An 8,438-nucleotide genomic window follows, 5' to 3' on the forward strand; every position below is an offset into this window, starting at 1 on the left:
AACACAAGAATAGGCAAAAATGGTTACACGATTAATGGACCTGAAAAAGTTCCACAGAGAATTGATTCCTTATCGTTCGAGAATATATCAACATCTGTTTGGAAACATTATTTTTTCAATAGATTGTACACAGAATTTTGAATGATAGATACATAGACCGATGCATATAAAGTACAAATATAATCCTAGACCAATTCCTGAATACAAATAAAAGATATAACTCCTGAATACAAATAAAACATATAAACTCCTGAATACAAATAAAAGATATAACTCCTGAATAAAAGAATAGAGAGAATCAGCCTTAAAATCCTTGAAAACACAACTGCTGCATTAGGAAATGGATTTGAAAAGGAAAATATCTCTCATTGTATTCTTTTGACATAAAAAAATGATGTTTTAGTCTCGACATGCAAGACTAAGCGTTTATAATAAGATGACTATGCCGAAGGACGCACTATTTTCTCGGTAATTAATATCAAGGATGTGTGGACAGGTATTATACGCTAAATAACTTTATGCTTAGATCTAATTAATACTATAGTGTTTTTTGTTGTGTGTGAATATTTTCGTGTTTATGTAAGCACTTGGTAATCAGATGTTGTCAACGTAGTCATATACTGTTACTGTCCTTATGTCGCGTAAGGATATGACTAAATAGATCTATAAAAAAAAAGTTTTACCAATTAATCATTTTCAATAACCAATTTGGGTAAGTGACCGGTGTTATACACTAATATAAAAAAAACTCTTTCTACAGTTTGTTATAGATTTATCCCGAGCGTCCAATTACAAATTAATAAAGATGCGAAAAATATTTGATCTTCTCATACTTTATTTTACAATACCATACCACCTGGTTCTGTCCAAATTCGCGCAAAATTACATAGAACGTCAACTTTCGCAAACTGTGGCATAAATGCACATACAGACTAGCATAAGTAAGTCCCCTAGTGTAAAAGATTACAGCAGTAAAGCTCATGGCCCATAAAATATCGCATTACATGAATGCATGATTGCACTGACATGCACAGGAAGCCCATAATGCTTGTACACCGACATATCAATTGTCAATTGGAGCCATCCCCTTGAATTATTGGTTTAGGCGATAATATTTTCGTTTACTGCATATCTGCATCTCCACTTTCAGTATGGAATAACATAGAACAAATATCTAGCTCTAAATTCTTTGTTATACCAATAAGTGTAAACCAGTAACACCTATGGTAAAAAAAAAAAAAAAAATCGTTCTTTCTAGCCCTATAATGTCAGTAAGGATATAAATGAATATGTTGAATCACCGAATCTATATCCTCTTCCCCAAGACTTGTGTGATACAACTGAACTTGCCGATCTGGTGACAAAGGTAATTCACTTTGAAGGAAAGTCGTTGATCAGAAGATAAATACATTTTGAATGTATAAGTAAAGCGCATTCATTTCCTTATTTTTGTGCTCTTTGTAGGCGAATAACAGTTATGTAAAAAGTGAAGGTTTGAAAGGCCGATCTAGAAACTTTTAATTAGTGCCCTATGTTTTCTTCAAAGATATTACCTGTAGGTTTTTAAATTCAATTTAGGTTTTTCCACTGTATGTTACTCTTCACCAGAAGTTAATGACCTGGGAGAAGTCTTGTTTTCTTTTTGCAAATAGTTCGCATAGAGAATTCACTTAATAGTTGGATGATTACCACATGGAATGAAATGCAAACACATATCTACTGTTTCTTTACGGGCCAATAATACTAATTGTCAAATATATAACAACGTCATTGGTCTAAAAGGAACTGTGCCCATGAATATAATGTTTAATTCAAAAGTTATGTGCAGTATACGGTTTATGTTTCTATGATATCCATGTGAAAATAAACTCACGCATACAGAATACTACATCTATAGAAGGAGTAAATATCCATAGGGTAATAAGACCACCATTCATCTAAATTGTCTTGAGGCATGAACCTCCCGAAAACTAAACTCAATGGGAACCGAAATAGAAGTGAAAGTTTCTTCAGGAATTTCCAACATACGCACACACACACACACACACACACACACACACATATATATATATATATATATATATATATATATATATATATGTTTGTATATATATATATATATATATATATATATATATATATATATATATATACATATACAGAGAGAGAGAGAGAGAGAGAGAGAGAGAGAGAGAGAGAGAGAGAGAGAGAGAGAGAGAGAGAGAGAGATAAATGAAAAATAAACGAATAATTAAAAGCGTGACCTTGTTACTCTGAAAGGGAAGGTCGATGTCTTTTCTTATCGACTGACGTTGGTTCCCGGTAACGTCATCGTTCCACGCTGGCAAATCTATTACGATTCTTATAATTAGATTATTCTTTATCAAAGGTAAATAGAAGAAAAATGATTGGCGGTCTTTATTTAATGCTACACAGACCAAAACGAGCAAGGTTACCCAAAATAAAAGGTAGGCCCGGTATGAAATTGCGTTTTTTGATAGGGTTCCACATGGGTGATGGCAGGTCAAATTATTCAGGAAATACTGAATGCTGTACAGACTGCCATGTTCTGGATGTGAAGGGTCAAAATGATTGGTTACACCCACTGACCCTGAAGTATGTGACTTTCAAGCAGCATTCTAACTGAATAATAGTAGTAAATAGGGCCAACCAAAACTTGTTTCCAAAATTATCACCGACTCTAGATTGTAATATACAATGTAATAGAAAAATAAACTATACAAAAAATTTAGTTTTATGGGGCTGTGTATATGTTTAAACTGATTATAATGCGAAAAGTATTGTTGGTAATTTTCTTGGAAAATAATCTAAAACAAATTTACCCCGGGTTACTTATCTTCAGTCCTAGATTTTTAAGAAACTCCACCCCCAAAACGGAAGAGCATTTGCATACTAATGAGCTTCCAGCACTGAGACTTATCCTACCAGAAGAGGAGAAAGTAACCAATGTATCACTTAGGCAATGCATGATTACCATTTAGAAGACACAAATAAATCGTCACTAGCTGACCAAATTGCCATTTCAACGATGTCTCATTTAATCTTCTGAATTTTTCTTGCCTTATCATACGAGTTCAAAGGTGTTTATAATTAATTACCATGTGGCAATTACAAAAATCAGATAGATCTCATTGCCATTAGTAAAGAGAGGACTCTGAAAAATGTAAGGAGCTATAGAGGTGCAGATATCGGTAGTGATCACCAGCTCTTCATTGCCACACTGTAATCAAAACTGAAAGCACCCAATAGAAAGATAGATAGAATATCTAGGTTTGATACAACTGAGCTTCTAGAGGAAGAGCACAGAGAAACATTTGCAATTGAATGTAGGAATCGTTTTGCAGTCTTAGAGACTTTAAGAGACGAAGAACAGACAATTAATGAAGAAGGGTGTGATATTAAGAACATACATCAGTCAGTTGGTAGTAAAGTCTTGGAACAAACAGTTACAAGGAGGAAGCCATGGATATCGAATGATACTTGGGATACTATAAAAAGGAGACAAAGACAGAAATTGATTGTTGAAAGTTTTCGAGGAAGTAATGAAAATTAAAAGGTAGAGCATACTAAGTATTCCAGTATTGACAGCGAGGTCAAAAGAAAAGCCAGGGATGACTGGAGAGAGTATTTAGACAGTAAAGCAGATGAGGCCTACAAAGCTATGAATTCAGGAAGTGGGTATGGTATAAGAATTGCTCATAGAATTATTAGTGAAATCTCGACTGGGGCAAAGAAGAAGCATCATATACCCATCAAAAAGAGAGATGGCTCTGTTATAGCAACAGAAGATAAAGAAAAACAACGTTGGATGGATCACTTTAGTGAGGTTATGAATAGGACATATGAAGGGAATAATTTGATTTGATATACCTGAAGCAGATGAAGACCTTGCTGTGCCCATGAATGAATTCAATATGTTTGAAGTCGAAGCTATCCTAAAAAAAACTAAAGAAATGGAAAGCCCCTGCATACGATGGAATAACTGCCGAGATGATACTGACCGAAAATGAAGTGACTCCCAGACTACTTACAAGATTATTTTGTAGAATGTGGCATGAAGAGGCAAAACCTGATGAATGTGAGTTAGGAGTGTTGGTGAAATTAGATAAAAAGGGAGACCTGACTGATTGCAATAATTACAGAGGCATAACACTTACATCAGTTGTTATGAAAAATATATAGTATGCTTATTCTTAAGAGACTGGTGAGAAAGATTGATGAAAAGCTGAGAGATGAACAAGCAGGATTTAGAAAAGGTAGAAGTTGCACCGACCAAATTTTCGTTTTGAGATATGTTGTACAGCAATGCGTAGAATATAGAAATCCCCATTAGATGGCATTTGTGGCCCCTGAAAGAGCCTTTGATAGTGTACACAGGTCAATTTTATGGAGAGTCCTGCGTTATTGGAATTCCTCTTGAATATGTAAATTTGATTAAGTCTGTTCATGAGCATAGCAAGTGCAAAGTTAAAGTTAATGGAGTCTTATTAAGTGAGTTTCCAGTGAACAGCAGAGTACTCCAAGGGAAAGTGTTGTCACCTATGTTGTTTATCCTCCTCATGGACTTTTGTAATGTGTAGATCAGTCAGAGATGGCGGAGAAGGATTGGACTAGATTGGTGATAGGAATTTAGCATACCTAGAGTATGCTGATGATGCTGTCCTTAGCTGAACACCAAAGGATTTGCAATGCTTGCTTACCAGAATGCATGAAATATCACACGAGTTGGGACTAAAGATGTTGAGAACGGAGTATGGAATGGAAGATGATATATCATTGGAAGGAGAAAGGATTAATGAGGTAGAATCATTTGAGTATTTAGGGACAATGATCTTAAATACAGGGTCTTTAGAATTAGAGTTTAGTGAAAGATTGAAAAAACAAATCAGACAATGGCTAGGTTAAGTAAAATTTGGAAATCAAATTGGCTAAAATTTCATATGAAAATCAGACTATATATCAGTTTAGTGAGATTGATGTTACTCTATGGACATGCGTCATGGTATGGCAATCAAACAATCCCAAATAGATTTAGTAGATATAAGAATAAAGCCCTCTGAAGGATATTGGGAGTTAGATGGCAGGACAGGATTAGAAATGAAACTATAAGAGAGATTACTAAAGTACCATATGTAGATGAGATCATGATGAGGGGTAGATGGAGATGGTTTAGGTAAGCTCTCTCATTTCCTTTATAATCTTCTCTTGTTTTAATCGGCAAAAAAATTCAGAATATGAAAGATGGATGTCTGTTTTTTTTTTTTTTTTTTTTTTTTTTTTTTCACAAAACTTTCGCCTTCTTCTATGAAATCATTATTGTCTATCAAGAGCTTGGAACAATAGCAATTACAAGGCAGCAACCTGTTTATCAAAAGGAGAAACCGCAAAATGTTTCGAAAAAACATTCGGGATCTCTCTCTCTCTCTCTCTCTCTCTCTCTCTCTCTCTCTCTCTCTCTCTCTCTCTCTCAAACTACGGTTGATTATTAATTTATCAAACTTTTACGCAACAAAGGCGAACAATTTTTAGCCCATTTTCTTTCACCCGGTTAGAGACTGTAGAGGCATAACTTTGTATTGGCAATTTCCTTTCAAGAATTTATACTGGATGGGAAAGTGTAAGGAGAGTTTGGAAAGATAATCTAGTGGAGACTACTTTTACACTGGACATTAAAGACCAACAATTGCCAAGGGGTAAAACAGAATGGCATGCAGGGTCTCGTGGAGGCGTCACTAGAATGCAACAAGGTCCGAGAGAGAGAGAGAGAGAGAGAGAGAGAGAGAGAGAGAGAGAGAGAGAGAGAGAGAGAGAGTACTACTAGATGACTTGCCACACCAAATCACTTTGTAGCTGGCTAAAAGAAAGACGGCGGAAGCCAAGGAAGGAATTTCTTACCGACACCGGAATTCACCACCGATGGACGACCGATCACCTTCTTCCATTATTTCCGCCCAGGAAGTTTTGTCGCTCAGAATGTCTAGGCGAGGAAATAACGAAATCAAGGTTTTCATTATTAGAGAGAACGCCAGCCAGACCTTCGCTCTCTCCCGTTTAGAAATGAGTTGGCATTCTGCGTGGAAAACATTCCTTTCACACGGATCTTTTGATTTGCATTCAATGGCTACAAGGTCTAGGTTCGCTAGTCGGTGAACCCTCTGTCAACATTCAATCTTTCAAATACATGATCATATCTCTCAAGTAATGATAACTTATCAGTAATGTTTCAATATATTCGAACTAATTTCAATAGCTCAATCTCTCTCTCTCTCTTCCCAAACAACTGGTTTCTAGAGTACATTTTCAATATACAGTACATGACCCCTCTCTCTCTCTCTCTCTCTCTCTCTCTCTCTCTCTCTCTCTCTCTCTCTCTCTCTCTCTCTCTCTTCCCAACGGTAAATAGGGTTCCCAAAAGGCCTTAATTATCTTTCTCTTCTTCCCTATGACATATTCCATTGGAAGAATGAAGTGTAAGCTATCCTCTTTTAAAGATTTTATTATAAGTATGCCATTTAAATCTTCCTTTCTGCAACCAAGTACTGGGAATCTCCCTGATTCTGTTTTCCTTGGATCAATAACCCTTCTTTCTTGAGGAGGTCGGACTAGGGTTTCTTTGTTCTTTAGGTCCCATCTTTCCTTCGTCTTTTTGTTGTTTTCTATTTGCCCCAACCAGGTAAGGCCATTAGATTACCAAAAGACACACACACACAATATATATATATATATATATATATACATATATATATATATATATATATATATATATATATATATATATATATATATATATATATATATATGTATATATATATATATATACATGATCGATCTTACTAAACATGTTTCAAATGTTGAAGTACTCAAGTGCAAGCACCCATTGACTGGTTGCTCTTTCTGTGGGTTACACACACACACACACACACACACACACACACACATATATATATATACATATATATATATATATATATATATATATATATATATATATATATATATATATATATATATATATATACTGTTAACAGATTAGATAGACAGATACAGATAGATAATCCGCAGGAAACGCTCACTGGCATTAATGTACAAAATTCCTATCCTTACGTAAAACTCTGGAAGCGTTACTTGCAACATTTGGTAGGAAATAGTCTCTGGACACATCTTCCACTTTAGATACCACCGCCGCTCTTTAAATTGATACTTGCATAATAATGATAGTCTTTATAGTATGTATCTAAATAAAACGCAATAGAAGAACGTTCAATCAATAAACCAGTCCGTAGCGTGACGCTATGTAACGTAACCTTTGAAGGTCCCACGACCATATTACAGTTCCCAATATGCAATGAACTTCGAAGCATGAAATTTTATACTTTCAGAGATTTATACAAGAATAACTTCGTTTTTTTTTTCTCTAAGGACGTTTTTGCTTAATAACGTGACCTTTGATCTGTTGTTTTATTTTCTTTGATGTTCACCGAATACCATTTTGCATTCCAGAGGACAGTTCTTTTCCCTCCAGCATTTTTAATCTCTCTTTAGATGGTTGCACCATGGATAATGTTACCGTCTTCGAGAATTTAAATGAATTCCGCGGCACTGAATTTGAAAGGTATCCCATTTTCAGTTATATGAAAAGATACTTAGATAAGTTTTTGCCGTTTGAAATAAATGTCATATTCTTATCAGGAAAACAGAGCTACGAGTTGAATTTATATTACAATCTCAAAATCTTTCTTTCGCGAATTCTTCAGCTAAAGTCTTAAACTGTATCGGTCAATCCCCTCCATTCCATTTTCCCCCCTATTATTTCGGACCATTTCCCCGTAACCTGTCGATTACACATTTACATCGTCTTTTGCACGCATTGTGGCCGCCATATCTTCGGCAATCTTTAAAGTTCATACTTCACCTCAAGCTATTTTGGATAAGCTTATCTATATAACTTCCGCTCGTATACGGATGTGCATGTTTTCAACCGCATTCCATACTTGAAATAAAAACGACTCTACTTTGGAAAAAAAAAAAAAATCATTCAAACATTCATTTGCGTAATTCTACTATTGTTCATTGACACCTGTCTGTATTGCTGTGGTTCGTACTATAACAATATCCTCTTTTTTTGTCAGTTCATCTCTACCATTTACATACCCTGACCATAGCTATCGCATTGCCTCAAGTTTAAGACTTCAAAACGGGCCCCCTCTGCAACAGTATTGTCATCCTATATCACTCTTATGTTAATCGTTTCATTCATTAAGATGATCATCTACATAACCTTTAACAACTGACGTAAATGTCACTGTAAACTGACACTACAAGTATTCTATAGTCTTTAAGCAATAACAGGGGGGAGTTTAAGAAGGGGAAATGCACTAGCGTTGTCAAACACTCGGGCTATGACCCATGGATATACA

The 8,438-nt window shown here is 35.2% G+C and overlaps 1 protein-coding gene across 1 annotated transcript in view; it reads right to left on the minus strand.

The window, feature by feature from the left end:
- LOC137645410 (serine/arginine repetitive matrix protein 2-like) overlaps nucleotides 1-8,438 on the minus strand; it is a 93,833-nt gene that overhangs the window by 79,528 nt on the left and 5,867 nt on the right. The gene's annotated exons all lie outside the window — the stretch shown is intronic.

The sequence above is a fragment of the Palaemon carinicauda genome, chromosome 8 (genome assembly GCF_036898095.1).
Source record: "Palaemon carinicauda isolate YSFRI2023 chromosome 8, ASM3689809v2, whole genome shotgun sequence".
In the NCBI taxonomy this organism is placed as follows: domain Eukaryota; kingdom Metazoa; phylum Arthropoda; class Malacostraca; order Decapoda; family Palaemonidae; genus Palaemon; species Palaemon carinicauda.